At 43.8% G+C, this 20,441-nt stretch overlaps 1 protein-coding gene across 1 annotated transcript in view; it reads left to right on the top strand.

Annotated features, from left to right (window-relative positions):
• The first annotated feature begins 925 nt into the window (after positions 1-925).
• The window catches only part of LOC117351095 (contactin-4-like), a 187,888-nt gene continuing 168,372 nt past the window's right edge, over positions 926-20,441 (top strand). The window contains exon 1 of the mRNA XM_033925860.1: positions 926-994. The gene's annotated coding sequence lies outside the window, so the exon portion shown is untranslated. The remainder of the gene's footprint in view (positions 995-20,441) is intronic.

Below are 20,441 nucleotides of genomic sequence, written 5' to 3' on the forward strand. Positions count from 1 at the left end.
TTAATCTAGATGCTTAACTGTAGGCGTAAGTGTTTCCGTGTTAATATTTTGCAGGTCCGGTGGACTAATACAAATATTAGCCAAAAGAAAAAGCCCAGAAACTAGATCACAGTAGATTTTACCCTAATTCGGTAAAAGAGGTTAAGTGACTTGTCCTCCATCGCAAGGGGATTTGAACTGGGCTTCCCCCGTTATCAGCCCAGTTGTCCTATTGAATGGTTGCTTAATTTATACTGAATCTTTCGGTTCTTTTATTTTCCGCTTGCACTCTCAGCAGTTTCATCTTTGTGAGGTTAGGCCAGTATTTGCAGACTATTCTTTATCTCTGAGGATAGGGACGTGGTTTTTCCTCTGCTTTGCCCAAGCAGCGATTCAATTGCAACTTGGAAAATGAAATTAGCGTCTTTCTAAACGCACAGATGTCTATTCAGGGTTTAGATTCAAACATTTAGGAGGGTGAAGATTCTACGATTCGAGCCTATGGGCAGTTGATCCAACATTATTTGCCTCCTCTATTTTAGATATTTCCCTCAGGTTTTTTGCATCTATTCTTCACACTGCTGTCTAACAAAACAGAGCATTGCGAACCGGGATTTGAACCCAGTTTGCTATATTGCTGCTGATAGTGGTCAGAGGTAACTCTCTGGAGGCAGTTGGCCACTTTTGTCCAGCTCTGTGGCCAGAATCCCTTCAAAGGCTAGAAATAATGCGTGCATCCTGCTTTAGGAAGGAGACAAGGCTGAGAAGTTAGATCCAGGGAAGCAAAGCTGCTGCAAGGGAATTCCTAGGGAGACGGAGCAGAGTGATCCTGCAATCTACCCAAGCCAGGAGGAGAGCCAGTCTTAGTTCAGGGGCTCACTTTGGCAGGAGGCTGCCGTGGGTCCCTCCCTCCCTGCTCAGCTACCGGAGGGTGGGCTTTACTCGCCCCAAATTGCCGATGCTGAAAGCCAGAGCCGTGGGATCCAGCCGGGCTCAGATGCCTGCAGCGTCAAAGGTAAGACTGCATCTCAGCCTCTTGCGATTTCAGGGGCTCCCCAGCTCAGCCCCAAAGTTTACTTCTTCCTCCTCGTCCTGCTCCACTTAACAAAGCCCCGCTTAGCTCGACGCTGCCCCTGCCATGCAAGATCAGGGCTTAGGAAGGGCAGATCTGGAAGATGGTCGCTAATGGCGTAATGGGAAGCTTTTTCTGCCCTAAATCCCAGGGCTGTAATTTAAACTTTCCTTTCGATTGATGTACGTTCTGCATCTGGAGCCGCTGAACACCGGGTCCCTTTGTATTTTGAGATTCATTTCAAGGGTTGAGGTGTCTGGGGAGGGACAGTCTCACAAGTGAGGCACAAGAGCTTTGAAATCATTTTTGCTTTCCGTTTGTCTTAGTGATTGTAACACAGAATTCATGTTCTTTCCAAAGTATTGCCAATCCAGGATTTTATCTGCTGAACTCTTGCATTCATGGGTCTTGCTGTGTTTTGTCTCTTTCTGAAATATGGACTTTGTCTGTGAGAGATGAAACCACAGAGAATTGCTCTGGAATTCAGGAAGTTTCCTGTACTGACCTCCTGGACAGAATGTGCGGTCCACTCCCGAAGGCTACAGAGACAATGTTTGTGTAGGATAAAGTTAAGATTCTGCTTTAGCATATTATAAACCACAGTAGTGTACAATAACATAACAATCAGTTTATATACCACAGGACCGTGAAGTTCTATGCGGTTCACAAAAGCTAAGATATGCAATTGAATAGGAAAATTAGTTACCCAAAAGGAGAAAGACCATAATAAAAACAAGATGGACCTATCTCTCAATCACCCCCTGTCCACTAAAACTATGAGGAATCCGGAAATGTGTCCCTCAGATACATTTATACTGAAAGCTTGAGTGAAAAAAGTTTTAAAGTTCTCTTCCAATCAAATATGTTGTGGAAACTGATTCTATAAGACGGGGCATAATAATCATTTTTTTAAAAGGCTTTAGGTCGAGTAGCGTCCCATCTCGCTCTCCTAAGAGAGGGAATAACTAACCCGTGATCTTGGCGTATATTGGTTGAAGTCTGTTGATTTTATCGTAGAGATTTCCAGTGATGTCTGAGAAACAGGTATTTTGAAAGTATTTTTGTCATAGAGTGTTGGTTTATTAAATATTGTAACCGTCATTTATTGAACTATATAGTGTTGACGTGAGCTGCAAAGGTTCTTGCTAAATTTAAATTTTTCATGTTGCAACGATTCTATGTTTGAATTATTGATCTATACTGTGAAGTTTAATTTATCTAAGAATATGGAAATAAATATATAACTGAAATGATCCAGATAACACAAACTTGTTCAGAATTACTATTGAAATTTGGAGAAAATATGTTTGTACTCAGTGCATAGTTACGTTCTGGAACTCATTGCCAGAAGATATGGTAGAAGCAGTTCACCCACCTGTTTGTAATTTAAGTCTGGACAAATTCCTAGAGGTAAAGTCCAAATCTCTATTAAGCTAGATTTAAGATAAGCATCTGCTTATCCCTTGAGGTAAGTAGCATGGAAACTACAGTATCTACTTTTTGGGATTATGCATTGAAGAATGCTGGTGTACATAAGAACATAAGCAATCCCTCCGCTGGGTCAGACCTGAGGTCCATCGTGCCCAGCAGTTCGTTCACGAGGCAGCCCAACAGGTCCAGGACCTGTGCAGTAATCCTCTATCTATACCCCTCTATCCCCTTTTCCAGCGGGAAATTATCCAATCTTTTCTTTAACACCAGTACTGTACTCTGCCCTATTACGCCCTCTGGAAGCGCATTCCAACTGTCCACCACACGTTGGGTAAAGAAGAACTTTCTAGCATTCGTTTTGAATCTGTCCCCTTTCAACTTTTCAGAATGCCCTCTTTTCTTTTATTTTTCGAAAGTTTGAAGAATCTGTCCCTCTCTACTCTCTCTATGCCCTTCATGATTTTGTAGACGGACAGAGGTTGAGATAGACACTAAAGAAGAATATGGGATGATTTCTAGCCACTGACCCTCAAGCCTTGCATTGAAGAATGCTGGTGTAGAAGGACAGAGGTAGAGATAGACACTAAAGAAGGACATGGGATGGTTTCCCACGGTTATCCGCGGGAACGGGGATGGTGATGAATTTTGTCACTGTGTCATTCTCTACAGCAGAGAGACTATGGGGTTCATTTTCAAAGCACTTAGGTACTTTGGGTGCCTAAGTGCTTTGAAAATGACCCCCCTAAATCAATTCTTTGCTTCATACTTTACTGAGGAGGATGTAAGAGAGTTGCCAGTGCCAGAAATGGTATTTAGGAGTTACCCAATGGAGAAACTGAAAGAAATCTCTGTGAACCTAGAAGATGTAAGAAGCCAGATCAACAAGTTAAAGAACAGCAGGTCACAGGCTAGATTTTATACCCCCAGGAGCAGCAGGGCCATATCAACAGTACATTGGTCCTAAGCAAACATACAGTATATTTGTGAGGCCCCCTCCCCCTTCAACATTTCACTTTTCCAGAAGTAGCAGAGTTGAGAAGGAGGACTCTGCAAGCACGTCTCAAATGAAGAACCTTAATGCTGAAAGCTGGAAAGCTGCCAAGTTATTCAATTTTAGGAGAGAGATTCTGAACTAGTCCTGGACTTCGGCAACCCTGTCTGGGTGCATTATGGCACATTGAATTGGGATGACCAAAAAGTCTCCCTCCTGGAGCGGGGGTAACTTGACTATGCAAACTAGAGGTGCCAAGGGACAGTGTCGCTCAGGTATATATTTACAAAGTTTGTCAAGATTAGACTACTGTAACGCTAGGCTGGTTATGGATGTTGACTTTTTTTATTGCTGCTGGAAAGCTTTGGTAGGGCATTTACAACTATGCTCAATGTTTGTTACAGCATTCCTGTAATGTATTGGATGGATTTTGGAGCAGAAGAAATTATTTAAGAATGAAGATTTTTAAATTTTATTTTGTGATGTCTATTTTCTGTGTAAGAACATAAGAACATAAGAAGTGCCTCTGCTGGGTCAGACCAGAGGTCCATCGTGCCCAGCAATCCGCTCACACGGCGGCCCATCAGGTCCAGGACCTGTATAGTAATCCTCTATCTATACCCTTCTAGCCCCTTTTCCTTCAGGAAATCATCTAATCCCTTCTTGAACCCCAAAACCGTACTCTGTCCTATCACACCCTCTGGTGTGATTTATTACTGTAAATCCTATAGCTTTTAGATGGTATATATATTTTTAAATAAATAAATAGTATATGCAACTTAATGGATCACTCAAAACCCAATGTAGATATTTAGCTGGAATGCAAATTGAAAAGGAAAACTTTTCCCCTATTTAATCTTTCCACACCAATCATGATTTTGGAAACTTCTTTTATATATCTTCTCAGTTGTCTTTTTTTTTTTTGTGCTCTTAATTAAGCACTGTTAGCACAAATGTTAACTAGCAATTAATGTAAACAGCATTAACACTGGCAGCCATGGAGACCACACCTTCAAAATGATATAAACAGGATGGAATCAGTCCAGAGGAAGGCTACTAAAATGGTTTGTGGTCTTCGTCATAAGGCGTATGGGGACAGACTTAAAGATCTCAATGTGTATCCTTTAAGAGGAAAGGCGGGAGAAGGGAGATATGAGAGAGACGTTTAAATACCTACGTGATGTCTCTTTCATTTGAAAGGAAGCTCTGGAACGAGAGGGCCTAGGATGAAGTAAAGAGGTGAGAGGCTCCGGAGTAATCTAAGGAAGTACTTTTTCACAGAAAGGGTGTTGAATGCTTGGAATGGCCTCCCAGTGGAGGTGGTGGAGACAAAAGGTGTATCTGAATTCAAGAAAGCTTGGGTCAAGTATGTTGGATCACTAAGAGAGAGGAGGGGATTATCGGTGGCATGATTAGGCAGAGCAGATAGGCCATATGCTCTTGTATCTGCTTTCATTTCTCTCTGTTTCTATGTTTAAAGAAAATAAAAATTAATAAAACATCATACAGAAGGTACTGAGGTGAATAGACTTAGTAGATAAGGACAGGTTGTTCACCCTCTCCAAGGTAGGGAGAACGAGAGGGCACTCTCTAAAGTTGAAAGGGGATAGATTTCGTACAAACGTAAAGAAGTTCTTCTTCACCCAGAGAGTGGTAGAAAGCTAGAACGCTCTTCCGGAGGCTGTTATAGGGGAAAACACCCTCCAGGGATTCAAGACAAGTTCTTGCTGAACAAGTAGGGCTAGTCTCAGTTAGGGCGCTGGTCTTTGACCAGAGGGCCGCCGCGTGAGCGGACTGCTGGGCATGATGGACCACCGGTCTGACCCAACAGCGGCAATTCTTATGTTCTTAAAAGTTACAATATATAAATTAGACAAAGAAAGGGAATGGTCAATGGATTATCCATCAGTCTAAATCCAGTACTTAGCAAATCAGTAAAACTAGAAGTCTGGACAGAATTTTGTCTGAAGCTCCTCCTTCAATTCTGGAGTTTGGGGGAGGGGGGAAGGGAAGGGGGTCTTTTGAAATGAAACCCCTCCAGACCCTGACACAAATGGTGCTGGCAGATCACAGCTGACACCATTCCTGCTTGCATATGGATTTCTTGCTTATGAAATGTGCAGAAGCCGGATTACCTCAACTGCTAATTCAATTCCTTTGAATGTAAAGAGAACATTGAGATGCTCCAGTAAGCTAACACAATAGTTTGGAGAAATACTTCTAGTGTAGGGAGAGATCTGTGATTGCAAACTCCGCCAGTGTGGCCTGGAGCGATTACAAGACTTCAAGGGCTTCACTGTTCCTGCCTTTCCCACCTCGGCTTACTGGTCTCAGTTGTTGTGCTGAGGTTATGGTTTGCTCCTCTGTTCGGTTTGGTTCTGTGGTCCATTGCTTCTCAAGTGTTAACAGAAGGACATAAACCAATTTTTGGAATGCTCTCCGAGACTCCAGAAAGTCAGCAGGAAGCTGCAATTAAATCCTGTCTCTTATCTCTTCGATTGATATCTGCTAAGTGCCTGAAGACATCTCAGTCAGAACTGGGTGAGATTTCATTAGAAAGTAAATGCTTTTGCTCATGAGGGAGTTTTGTACATTAAAAACAATCTGATGTTTAAAGTTGCCGAGAGCATGGCTTAGACAGGAAGTCATTTTCAATAGGCCATGTATGGAATTGCAGAGGAGACAGGGACCTTTTGAACTTACCGACTTTATGACAACTATCAAACAGAAATGACCTAAAGCTGGCAAAATCACTCAAATTGTTTCTCTTTTGAAAAGTTAAGGCACAAGACAGCATTTTGCTGGGACTTTTGCCTTTTTACTATCCTAAGTTAACCAGATAGTTACTTAGGTGGCATAGTAACCCGGAGCATCCAAGTACTAACTAATTCCACTATCCTGGAATTCTTTGAGACCTGACACTACCAGATCCGCCCATAGACTCAAACTATCTTTCCCCTTGTTAAAAGGCGTCATGTATGCAGGGAAATTAGGGAAATCCCTTTTAACCTCCCTGCCCCGCTGCAGAACCTAGGCTCATTCCAATTATTCCAAAAACCTGGCTTTTCTCCAAAACGTCAAGCTAACTATTGAAAATGTAAAGCTAGGTATCCTCTTCATAACCTCTAATTTCTTATCATGTCCTTCCCTCATTTATTGAATTTACCTGTAAACCGTGCCGAGCTCTATCTTTATGGAGATGATGCGGTATACAAACTTAAGGTTTAGTTTAGTTTAGTTTCTCTTCCTCTCTTTTTTTTTTCTCTCTTCCTCTCTTTTCTCTCTCTCTTTGTGTCTCTTTTTTTCTCTCTCTCTTTTTTTTCTCTCTTTCTCTTCTTTTTTTCTCTTTCTCATTCTCATTAAAAGGCGTCATGTATGCAGGTAAATTAGGGAAATCCCTTTTTTTCAAATTCACTGAGCTTTGGAATAACCTCCCTGCCCTGCTGCGGAACCTAGGCTCATTCCAATTATTCCAAAAACCTGGCTTTTCTCCAAAACGTCAAGCGATCTATTGAAAATGTAAAGCTAGGTATCCTCTTCATAACCTCTAATTTCTTATCATGTCCTTCCCTCATTTATTGAATTTACCTGTAAAGCTCTATCTTTATGGAGATGATGCGGTATACAAACTTAAGGTTTAGTTTAGTTTAACTAGTAGTGCAGTGGGCCACTGAATATTCAGGTTTGGCCCAGTCAGGACTATTGAACTAGGCATTGAAAATTGATACTGCAGTGGCTGATTCTAGAGGCTTTGATCTAATTCATACCTCAGCATTGAATATTCGGGTCCGCTGGATATTTAGACTGGCACCTGGATAAAGAAAGAGGGATGTTTGGGGGTTTATCATTAGTGAACTGATTATGTAGTTTCAAGTTTCTTTTAGTATTTAAGAAAGCAGCTTGATAACATATAAACACACTTAAAAGAAAGCTGAAATACAATGCAAATAGGAAGCATCAGAGCCAGCCAGATGGATGTATCGAGACAAGAGCCTTCCTAGCCACAGAGAGGGCAAAATTGCAGTCCCAAGTAAGCACGTTTCTTCAAATTTGTCACAACATTAAAATAAGAAAAGGCACTCCACACACAATCTGCCTAGATTCTTTTTTTTGAGTATTGAAATACCCCTGTCTGTCTAGTGGGGAATTAGGTGACTTGATACCTCACAAACACAAAGGGACTCTAATAATCCAAAAACTCTTAGTGCCAATCCTAAGGCTCAACAACGCACTGTGGACTTAAAACTCAAAACGCCACTACTAGGCTTCAGGAATCTTGTGAAGGGGGAGAAAAAGCCTCAGACTCGGGCCTGCTGCTAATTTTGGAAGCATTCAGGCTACTCTTAGGGCTCCTTTTACAAAAGCTCGCTAGCGGGGTTAACGCGTTCGACTTTTAATCACGCGCTGGCCAAAAACTACTGCCTGCTTAAAAGGAGACGGTAGCGGCTAGCATTACATGCGTTAAACCGCTAGTGTGCCTTTGTAAAAGGAGCCCTCAGAGTTACCTCATCGGCATAAAAAAACCCTCTTCCAAGTATTCCTATCTTCAGTTTTCTATAATAAATACTTTTCAAATATTTCAATGAATTTCCATCCACATGCGCTGCGAGCCCTGCTGTAAACTCCTGTGTCGGGAGCAACCATAAAATCGCCTCCCGCTAATGTAATTGGACTGCGACTGGATTGTGTGCGAGTATACTGTTAGGATAAACACTTATCTTTCCCGGCGCTGTGCGAGATCAGCCCACGTGTCTTTCATACACACTGGCTGCTCTTGTGGCAAGTCTGCTCAGCCAAAGCCGACGATGGCCAGCCTGCGTCAGGGCTTCCTGGGATAGACGAAAACTGTTTTCAGATTTAGAGTCAGGTGACTGAACTCCAGTAGCAAAATGCTTGTTGACCAGTGTTATCAGCCTGCAGTACTTGTCATTTTTGAAGGAATAAAAAACTGACCCCTTGTACCCGTTCTACACCACTCGGGATTTTGTAGACTTCAGTACTATCTCTCCTCAGCCGTCTCTTCCAGACTGAAGAGCCCTAATCTCTTTAGTCTTTCCTCATACATCCCCTTTATCATCTTGGTCCTTCAAATTTTACAAAGACTAGGGGACACTCAAAGTTCGAGAAATACTTTTTTTTCCACTTAGAGAATAGTTGCACGTTGCTAGAGGATGTGGTAAGAGTGGTTAATATAACTGGTTTTAAAAAAGGTTTGGGCAAGTTCCTGGAGGAAAAGTCCATTATCTGCTATTCAGACAGATATGGGAGAAGCTACTGCTTGCCCTGGACCTGGATTGGCTACTGTGGAAACAGGATATTGGGTTCCATGAACCATCGGCGCTTTTTATGTTCTTGTGGACACCTAGGACAGACATTTCCCAACTCCTGGTGCCCAGTATTTATGTACAGGAGGAGGAGTGACTTTCATCTCGTGTTTTGTGCCCCTTGCCTGGCTACCCTGTTGTTATCTCTCCATGAAACTGTATCTGCTCTGCATCCAAAGCCAGATCTTGCTTCTTGGAATGAACTCTGGAGCGTATGGTTCGTGCCGTGGGCTGAGATCCCACTGCTGCTCCTGGTTATTTTAAGAAGGTCACGTAACCCTCTATTGCATCAGGTAGAAGCTCAGACTGTCAGCTCTCCAGGGACAGAAAACTATCTAGTGTATGGAAATGTGCTCCATCCCTGTAGCTTCCGGGCTTGCTCTGAACCTAAGATCCTGTTAACTTACCCTTCAGAAGCTGAAAGAAGAAGTGGCGATATCTCAGCTCTGGGCTCATCTGTTTCCTTTACAAACACCGTCTGTAACAAGAGAGATCAACTTGCCGGATCTGTCCTGTGTCCCAGAAAGGGAAGGTTAGACCCTTGGGGGTTCCAGGAGCCCACCGCTCTCCAGCCCATTCTTAAGACATGAGCAATGCATCACAGGCCTCCGTTTTGTTCTACACCGAGAGAGTGAAGCCAGGCTTTAATGTGTAACACCTACAACTTCCCTAGAATGCCTGAGACAATTGGCAGACCTAGAAGACCTGGTGTGGACATAAGATTTGCCATACTGGGTCGGAACAATGGTCTCAATTGAGCCCGGTAACTTGCTTCCAACAGGGGACGATCTAGGTCCAAAACGTAGCAACATTTCATGCTTCTGATCCCAGGGATAAGCAGTGACTTCCCCGAGATCTACCTTGCGTGCAATTCCGGTCCCCACACACCAAAAAAGATAGAACATAATTAGAAAAGCTGAAAGAGGCGGGAAAGCAAAATGATTCTTGATTGTGACTTTCATTTAGGGCTCTTCAGCTTGGAGAAGAAATGGCTGAGGGGAAGAGTGAGCTGGTGCATCCAAAATGGGGGTGGGGCATTAGGCAAGACTGGCCAGCTGCCTATGGCAGCAGCTTCTTAGAGGATTGTAGCTTCAGTAACGTAGTAAATGACAGCAGAGCCTTTCAGGCCCAGGTCAGCCATGTTTAAAGCAAAACAATAGATTCTGCCAGACAAACTCAAAGAACCACATCTTTTCAGCAAAAACACAAAGGATCAAAATGAGAAAGAAAGTACAAGAAAAGTTGATATTCTACCTCCCCACAACGTGCAGATCGGAACTAGAACATTTCTCCATGGAAGTTACCATGCCAAAAAAAAAAATAATAATAATAATAATCTTGATTTCTCCTAGGACAAGCAGGATGAATCAGCCACATAAGGGTTTTGTCCCAACAGCTCCCAATTTGCGGATAAGCTCTCCAATAGCTCAGAGAGATTTTTTTTTTTTTTTTTTTCTCTGAGCACGTGCAGTGCCCGGGCCCCACTGGGCATGCCCGAGCCCTACCCATTTCCCCCTGCTTCCCCCTAATCCCCAGTCTTTAGTTTCCGCCCGTTCCCATCGGTCGGATTTTCTACAGCTCTCCATTACAACTTTTCTACTCATCAACTTGAAGATGCCTGAATCATCTAAAGAAACAACTGGGATGCAGGAGGAGGATGAACACACTGGATCCTCATGAATTGTGCGCCCACTGATTGGATCCGGCGCACGAGGTTTCCATGTTGCTTGCATTGTGCGCACATGTCTCCACGTGCACGCAAGCTAAGGAAGAGGGCACTGAGAGACTTGAAGAAGAGAAGTGAGGCCCGAGAATCTTCCTCCAACAGCCATCTTCATCAGAATGCAGCAGCGGGGGATCCACAAGCTACAGCGGCAAGGAGCCTCCAGGATGCCCTGGCTCAGCTAATCCCCCCGCCTGCACTCGGCCCGGTAGAGAAATATCTCCCAGAGTCCCTGCATGTTGCCGCTTACAGCCAGCCTCTGCAGGGCAGCCGATAGGAGTCTCACCAGACCGAGAGATCTCTCCAGGAGTCCATGCATGTTGCCGCTTACAGCCAGCCTCTGCTGGGCAGCCGATAGGAGCCTCACCAGACCGAGAGATCTCTCCAGGAGTCACTGCATGCTGCCGCGTAAAGCCAGCCTCTGCGGTCAGCAGATCGGGGTTTTCGTCCTCCAGACTGAGAGATCTCCCCCGGAGTTTTTGCATGTTGCCGCATAAAGCCAGCCTCTGCAATCAGCAGATTGGGGTTTTCGCCTCCAGCCTGCATGCTGCCGTGTACAGCCAGCCTCTGCAGGGAGACGATCGGGGTTCCCCATCCAGCCCCAAAGGTAAGTCCTATCTGCTTGTTTTTGGGAAAACCTCTGATAATCTTTTGCAGCCCCGAGGGCTCTGCCCCACCCTCCTCCCAATCTGAATCTAAGGAGAAAGAAACTCCCATGCTTCTTTCCCTCGGAGGGGACCTGCAGACCTCAGCTTGTAAAGGACATGCAAGGAGAGGACCTGCTTCGGCAGAATCAATAGAGGCGGTGACGAACAGAGGAGATCACCAAGGGGTTTCTACTCCAGGAACCCCCGCGTCACCATGGACAAGGACAACGCTTGTTCCTGGATCTCTGCAAGCTCAACAGGTGCATACAACAAGGTCCAGATGCACTCTCTGGGTACAGTCTTGGCCCTGTTTCAGCCCGAGTATTGGCTAGTATCCCATGCATCCAGCCCACAGGAGGCATCGTCGCTTCTAAAGCCAAGACAGACACCTCCAGTACAAGGTCCTGCCCCTTGTACTCTCAACGGCCAAGAGCGTTCACAAAGTGCGTGGCAGTGGCACATCCTCGCCTTCAAGGGGTGCCCATCCTATCTTATCTCGACAGCTGGCAGCCCCGACAACCACCATAACCCTCCTCCAAGAACTGGGGTTCCTCATCAACTACATGAAATCCCACCTGATACCCACCCAGGGGATATTGTTCATCTGGGCAGTCAGCGACACCACACAGACCAAGGCCGTCCTACGGGACTACCAGATCGACGCCATGACATCCCTGGCCCAGTGCATCCCTGCCAGCAGCTCATCGTCAGCACGCTCCCTCCTGTGTCTCGGCTGCGGTCTTTGTTGTGCAGCACACCAGACTACACATGAGATCCCTGAAAGGGCAGCTCAGACGTCACTGGGACCAGTGTACCCAACCTCTGACCACCCAGATACCCATTCGCCAGCCCATACACAAGATGCTTCACTGGTGAACGGCCCGAGATAACTTAGCGAAAGGGAAACCAGACCACCACCTCACCAGCTGGTGGCCACCATTGATGCCTCCAAACATGGAAGGGGGACACACCATCTCGATCCTCGCACAGGCGTCCTCACTCCATATCTACCTTCTGGAGCTCAGGGCCATAGGGAATGCCCTCAAAACCGTCAAACAGGCAGGGCAGTCCTCACCCAAACAGAAAACCAGGTGGCCATGCACTACATCAACAAGCAGGGAGGGACAGGGTCAACCTCGCTATGCAAGGAAGCTTGCCACATGTGGGAGTTCACCAACTCCATTCAATGCCCTATCCAGGCAACTTACCTCAGAGAAAAAAAAAAAAAATCTCTCTGAGCTATTGGAGAGCTTATCCGCAAATTGGGAGCTGTTGGGACAACACACATATGTGACTGACTATCCTGCTGTCCACGGAGAACCTACGTTACAGGTAAGTAATTACACTGTCTTGAATCCCTGAAGGGTGCTTTTCCCTAAAACAGCCTCTGAATAGCGTTCCAGATTTTTACACACTCTAGGTGAAGAACTTCATTACATTTGTAAGAAATCTTTTCCCTTCTAACTTTAGCGAGTGCCCTCTTGTTCTCTTCACCTTGGAGAGGGTGAACAATATCCCTTTCACTCAACATTACATCATAGTACTATGGTCAGAGGTAAACGCGGAATTTATACAAATTCCCTGCTAGGCTCTGCATAGGCTTTTTGAATAAGATATGTTTTGCGGAAAGCTCTAAAAGACACATAAATTTTAATTCTGATCATAGGTGTGGAGGTAAAGAATTCCAGAATGCAAGAGAAGATGAAATGCTGTGAAGATTGTAACTGGGCTTTACAGCGGGGTCGGTGGGCAGGGGTAATACTAAATGGTGATCAATTAGTGAGCATAATGTCAATACAGTGAATAAGGAGTTGTCAGGGAAGAAATATAAGAGGAGCGACCGGAACATAAGGCCATGAAGGTCAGAATTAAAATCTTAAATTGAATCCAAGAACAAATAGCGAACCAATGTTTCTGTATCAGGAGGGGAAGTATGTGGTCAAATTGCTTTGCTCTACCGAGGAATCCTATAAGCTTTGTAATCTCTTCAAGTTTAAGTGCATTGCAATAATCCAAGTGGGAAATAAGAAATACATGGGAAGGGTCGACATGGTTGAATCATCAAAGAAATTATGTCATAGAATAAAGAAACCCTTTTGGGCCACCACGGGTATTTGTGGGGTAAAAGACAGTTGCCCCCATATATTGAAATGTCCATGGTTGTAAGTAGAAGTTCCAATAAAATAGAACTGAAAATCGGCCATTTTAAGTGCCCAAAAAGTCAAAGTGCCTGATGGGGCTTTGCACAAAATTCCTTAAGAGGGAATGATTGAGGATGTTTTCAGCACTAAAGAGCTACTAGGAGAATACTTTCATTCACTTTCTTTGTGTAAATTCATTCCTAAGTAGATCACAAGGATGAAGGGTAAAAATTGTGCAACATGGCCATGTTTCACCCACCTTTGGGGCTGTGTATGGGGTTAGACTTATGCTGTTATGCTCTGGGTGAGACCTTATGGGAGACGCTTTACATTACTGTTTTGTTTTATGACTGAAAGAACCGGTGTTTGTCCCTGAGATTTGCTGTATCTTTTTATGCACAATGTGGCCATGTTGAGCTGGATTTTTCCATTTAATGGGCTCAATATGTTCCAGCCTCTCACTGTCGCCTGTCTTTGACATATCCGATGAAAAGGAGGAAGAATCATAAGTTAGATTTGGGCTATCCCTAATTAAGGCATATGCTGTTATTTTATTTAGTCTCTCCCACCACTGATTCTATACTTAAATGGCTCCTATACTGGCTTGGTTTGCTTTTGTTGATATCTAACACAATGGGATTACAGATAATTAAGTCACTGCTAGCTTTCATGGAATGAGGTCAGCACTTAATTGTCTCCAATTAACTTAAAGAGTGGCTCTTTCAGGTAAGCATTTAATTGGCGTGAGAATTTCTAGTCATTTCAAGTTAAATACCCATAATATAAATAGGTTTTGTGTAAACCTGTTTCTCTACATTAGTTTAACTGTTGTCTTCTCCACCTTATAACATTAGACATTTCAGACTGTCCCATTGGAGGGTCTTTGTCTCGTGTTTACAAAAAAGCCCCTTAGTGGATAACTATCAAGTGTGTTACGCACTACCACATAAGCATGTCAACTGTTACCACAGTGGGTTTGCAGCTCATCATGCTAATTTGTGTATTGTACACATGGAGGGGCATTTGATAGCATGTTTTGAAAGATGGCCAGAAATCCGGTAAAGGAAGACGCTTTGGTCCTTAGTACATCTTATCTTTTTGGGCCATTCTCGAATATAAATACGTCCACATGAAAACGGACAAAAACAAGTTTTCCAATAGGCAGCCACCATTCTTAGCAAACTGTTCACACAGCTAAGCATAGCACAAGGGATAGTCTAAGTTCTGCACTGAATTTCACAGTAAAAGTCCCAGGTAGAGATGTCACAATAACTTGCTTATATTGTATGGTGTACCCTCCAAAACCCACCGTTGATATCCATTGTAGTTTTACATTATGTTCATTTTCGCTATGTTGTTTTTCCTTATTCAGACTTTTGTATAAAAGTTTGGTTTTATGTAAACCGCTTAGGTTTTTTGGGCGGTATATTAAATACAACAGTATGCCATTTAACATGGTAGAACGTAGCATGGTGGACTTGGCATGTGAATTTGTAGCATGGTAACGGTGGGATTTTGCACACTGGAGGCTGTATATTATACCACAGGAGGTGACTTGGTAGGGTAGAGCATTATATGATGGGCAATAGAAAATGTGACAATGACTCAAACATATCTCCTCTTTCTTTATAAACGATCTGGACATAGGTACAAGTGAGGTGATTAAATTTGCCGATGATATGAAGTTATTCAGAGATCTGCAACGTGACATAATCTGGCTTGAGGAATGGGCATTGACATGACAGATGAGGTTCAACGTGGATAAGTGTAAAGTGATGCATGTCGGTAACAAAAATCTCATGCACGAGTACAGAAGGTCCAGGGCGGTACTTGGAGAGACCTCCCAGGAAAGGGACTTGGGAGTTCTGATCGTCAAGTCGATGAAGCCATCCGCGCAATGTGCGGTGGCGGCGAAAAGGGCAAGCAGAATGCTAGGAATGATAAAGAAGGGGATCACAAACAGATCAGAGAAGGTTATCATGCCACTGTATCTGGTCATGGTGCATCCTCACCTGGAGTACTGCGTCCAGCACTGGTCGTCGTACATGAAGAAGGACACGGTACTACTCAAAAGGGTCCAGAGAAGAGCAACTAAAATGGTTAAGGGGCTGGAGGAGTTGCCATACAGTGAGAGATTGGAGAAACTGGGCCTCTTCTCCCTTGAAAAAAGGAAACTGAGAGGAGACATGATCAAAACATTCAAAATACTGAAGGGAATAGACTTAGTAGAGAAAGACAGACTGTTCACACTCTCCAAGGTAGGGAGAACGAGAGAGCATTCTCTAAAGTTGAAAGGGGATAGATTCCGCACAAACGTAAGGAAGTTCTTCTTTACCCAGAGAGTGGTGGAGAGCTGGAACGCTCTTCCGGAGTCTGTTGTAAGAGAAAACACCCTCTAGGGTTTCAAGACTAAGCTGCTGGGACGTACGCAAGTGAGGCTGGACTCATTTAGAGCACTGGTCTTTGACCTGGGGGCCGCTGCGTGAGTGGACTGCCGGGCAGGATGGACCACTGGTCTGACCCAGCAGTGGCAATTCTTATGTTCTCCAGTCTCCTGCTGTTTCTCATACTCTGAAGGCAGCAATAACGGATGAGATGATAAAAGTGCTAAGATTATTTTTATGGTGAGTTGGAAATTCTGTACTTTCAAGAAATGCTGGTCGTCCCCTTGAAAAGTGGGACAGACGTTATTTTTATGCTATTTATATAGTATAAATGTCCTGAGAGCCACCAACTGAAGAACTCAGAAGGCAGGGTTTTGGCAATTACTAATCTAAATTCTAGTTGGATTGACAGTTGTGTCCCTGAGCCATCGCCCTAGAAGTGAGCATTGAGACTCCCCACCTTGGACCTGCCCTGCTAGTCCAGTTCTAAGATTCTCACATGTTCGCTTCTATTACCTGGGCTACACAAAGAGCCCATTAGGGACTAGTAAATGGTTTATTGACTTCCAAATCTAATATTGACCAAAGTGAATCCAGTTTCCCTCTGATTATAGCAAAAGTCAATACCTGCAAACATGTTTGTTTAGCAGATAATTAAATTGTTCTATCGTAGTGAAACAGTAGATGTTAGGAGATGAGAACAGGATGCAGAACTCATCTGATTGGCTATTAATAACTCCATGGGGTAAAGATGGACCACAGCTACTAAAATAGGAAGCTCTGGCTGTTTCTGTGTAAAAGGAATCTAACTTTTTATGTATTTATACACCACCTAAGAGGTTTATAGTCAGCTACTCGAGCATTTTCCCTCTCTGTCCTGGGAGGCCCACAATCTATCTAATGTACCTGGGGCAACTGAGGTTCAAGTGACTTGCCCAAGGGATTTGAACCCATAACTTCAGGGTGATGAGGCTTTAGTTCTAACCTCTAGGCCGCTTCTTCCTCATAGGAGCGTTGGAGCTTTTACTGCCGCAGCTTGATAAAATGGGAAGTTAAATAGGTGGGACTGATTTTCAGCTCACTGAATTCAAATGTCTTCTTTATTTATTGTAATATGGGATTATCAGGACATTTCTCTCTTGGTTTGAATGTCGGGGACATCTCTCATCTCTCTCTCTTCCAGGACAAAATGTGCTCAGCTCTGAAGGTATTTTGAAAAAGGATTTGCTGACTTAGAACTTTTTCTAAAATGCCTGTAGGAGTTTGCCGGTATTGACTATAATGAAAAACCAAAAGTACCAAACTAATGTGGTCCCTCAAAAATTTCTGCCAGGATAAAATATCCAACACCACTACTGGGAAAACTTCTTCCTAGCAGCGATTTCCTTCACGTGGAAGTGCTTCTGTTTCCATGGGGGGTAGTCCTATTTTACAAACTTAAATATGTAAAATTCTGGTAGAAATGGGCACTTCTAAAAACCAGACACCTCTATTGGGAGATTGGTCTGGCAGAGGTGGTCGAGACAGGAGATCGTGTTAAGTAACTTTCCCAGAGTGATAAGGAGCTGCAGTGGGGATCAAACACACAACCTCAGGTGCTTTAGCCACTAGGCCATTCCTCTATTGAGCAGTAGAACAGCTACAGTGGAACTTTTTCCTCATACTTGAACTAGGGAATACAGACATCGATTTCAGTCCTGATCTCAACATGTAAATAGTGCCTTTCTAAAATGGTTTTTAGCTCCCCACATGGGAGTCACAAAGCTTCTACAATAACCCTCTCTATTTTGTTGCTCTTGTCTCTGAAGAGATTTAGTTTTCTGAAATAAAAAAAAAAAGTAGTTTGCCATTTTTTGATTTATTTCCATTTAGTGAGACATCATGGTCCCAGAGGCTCATGGTGACAGACATCAATTTTAAACTTAATCCACAGTATGAAACAATAGAAGACAGTCATACAGTTCATATCCTCTTCCCATAGTTCCAGATCATTCTGGAGAAATACTGCAGGAAAAGCCACATATTAACTGCTTTTTGAAAAGGCAATCAACTTCCTTTCCAATTCTTCTGAAAACAGAATCTAAAGCCCGTTTGCTGAAGGGGGAGAGCCAGATTTTTCTTCTGGCTCAAATGCAAGGCATGCATGAGATTAAATGCTTAGGAAAGTCACCCTTTAGTAGCTGAAGGATGCACACAAGAACTTTTAACTGAATTTACAACCAAAGAAGCCCTCTCACAGCTGGTGATGAATGACTCTGGTACTTTATGTTAAAGAAAGCAACATAGTAAGTGCCAATACAGAGAAGTCAAAATGCATTATGCAATTATTATACAGATATGGAACAACATCACCTATCCCATATCCAAACCCCCTCCCTGATACCCCCAAAAAGAAAAATCACTAACAATACAGCTCACAGTAAGGAAATTACACCTCTGAAGCGTGGGGAGAGATTGCAAATATGGCATCCATTTGATTTCTCTATAACCGTCAACTTGGAGGAGTCGTCCCTCTCAATACGATAGTATTCGACTACTATAACCCCTGTCGCAACCGCAGTTCCTGATAAGACGCAGCAAACCGGGCTTTCTATGACAGATACAGACTTGGTATGTTCCTTCCTACCAAGGAATCCTTCAGGCTCTTCTCTAGGCACCAGGCAAGGAAAACACATACCCAGGAATGCACCAAAATTTGTACTTTTATTTCTGACCCCTGGTCAACAGGTGACAATAACTTTTCAATACAGCCAAAGCTCTGAGCCAACCTGGCCACACTGGCTTCACCAACTATATAGTCTGGCTCTAGCTCAAAACAAAACCACAAAACACTGTCTGGGCTTTTAGTCTTCACTTTACCAGTTCTCTTCACCAACATAGTACTGCTAGAATTGCAATAGCATTACTCTTATATTACAAAAGGAGCAAAATAGTTTTCAAAAGACAAAAGGAATCTTCTAGATAGATTCTTCCTTTTTACTGGGCAAGACCCCAGGAGAGCTTGTAAGCAGGTTAGTTCACCAACTCTTATATTTCCACAGCGAATGCATACAGTAGAAAGCACATTCAAATGGACGTTTCCCAGTTCAGCCTTATCACTGGCTGAGAAGCCTCCAGCAGGGCTTAGCAGAGCAAATGTACTTTGAAATACGAGTTCAAGGCTTAAATCCTTCTTCGCAACACATACAATTTAACACTGGTAGGTCAAACAAAAATAAAGCAGAGCCAAAAACTTCCTGGCAAAATGTAATAATCAAAAAACAAAAACTCACAACGCTTGTGTCCTTGGCTTCCATTCTCAATTCTGGAACAAAAGGCTCACAAGTATCCACTGCTTCCTCTCAGCTGTAGTGGAATGCACCCCTGAAGCGTCCACCATTTCCCAGTCTCTTTCCTCATCAGAGTTCAGCTGGGGAGACAAGCACTGCTTTCTCTGAGGCTCTCCCTGCCCCTCCTCCCCTGTGGCTCTCACTCCAAGCCACACCTCCTCAACCTGGCGAGGGGGAAGGGAGAAAGCTCTCTCTGTAGCTGTGAATGCTCTAACGCAGTGGTCTCAAACTCAAACCCTTTGCAGAGCCACATTTTGGATTTGTAGGTACTTGGAGGGCCTCAGAAAAAATAGTTACATTACATTAGGGATTTCTATTCCGCCATTACCTTGCAGTTCAAGGCAGATTACAAAAGAATTATCCAAGATGTATTACAACAAGAACTTACAAAAAAAAAAAAAAAAAAACTTAACAAGAACTACTGCAGAAAGGGACCTGGGAGTCCTCATTAGGGAAGATATGAAGGCTGCCAATCAGGTGGAGAAAGCTTCAGCAAAGGCCAGACAAATGCTGGGGTGCATCAGAAGGAGCTATATCAGCCGAAAGCCTGAAGTCATAATGCCGCTATACATGGCCATGGTGAGACCCCATCTGGAGTACTGTGTCCAGTTTTGGAGGCCGCATTATCGGAAGGATGTGAAGAGGATGGAGTCGATCCAGAGAATGGCCACTAGGATGGTATCAGGACTTAAAGACATCCCATATGAAGAACGTCTGTCCAGGCTGCGCTTATATTCTCTCGAGAAGCGCAGAGAAAGGGGGAACATGATAGAAACATTCAAATATGTCACGGGACGAATTGAAGTGGAGGAAGAAATCTTTTTTCTAAAGGGTCCCACAGCGACAAGAGGGCATCCGCTGAAACTCATGGGGGGAAGATTGCATGGAGACACCAGGAAATACTTCTTTACCGAGCGGGTGATTGATCAATGGAATGGTCTTCCACACCAGGTGGTCGAGGCCAGTAGCGTGATCGACTTCAAAAATCGATGGGACAAACAGGTAGGGGAACCACAGAGTTATGCTTAAAAAATGGATACCCCAGGGAGGGAGGGCTATTCTTGAGTAGGCAGACTTGTTGGGCCGCCGGCCGTTATCTGCCGTCATACTCTGTTTCTATTGGTCTGACCCAATAAGGTTATTCTTATGTTCTTATATCTCCCCTGTCCCTCTTCTTCTCCAGAGTATTTAGGTCTTCCAGTCTCTTCTCATACTTCTTTTTGTTCAAACCCTTTACCGTTTTTGTCGCCTTCCTCTGGACCGCTTCAAGTCTTTTTATATCCTTCACCAGATATGGTCTCCAAAACTGAACGCACTACTCCAAATGCAGTCTCACCAATGACCTATATAGGGGCATCAATGCCTCCCTTCTTCTGCTTTTTACTCTTAAAGACAGGTAAGATGGCTAGAGCTTTCCCTG

This window comes from Geotrypetes seraphini, chromosome 17 (genome assembly GCF_902459505.1).
Source record: "Geotrypetes seraphini chromosome 17, aGeoSer1.1, whole genome shotgun sequence".
In the NCBI taxonomy this organism is placed as follows: domain Eukaryota; kingdom Metazoa; phylum Chordata; class Amphibia; order Gymnophiona; family Dermophiidae; genus Geotrypetes; species Geotrypetes seraphini.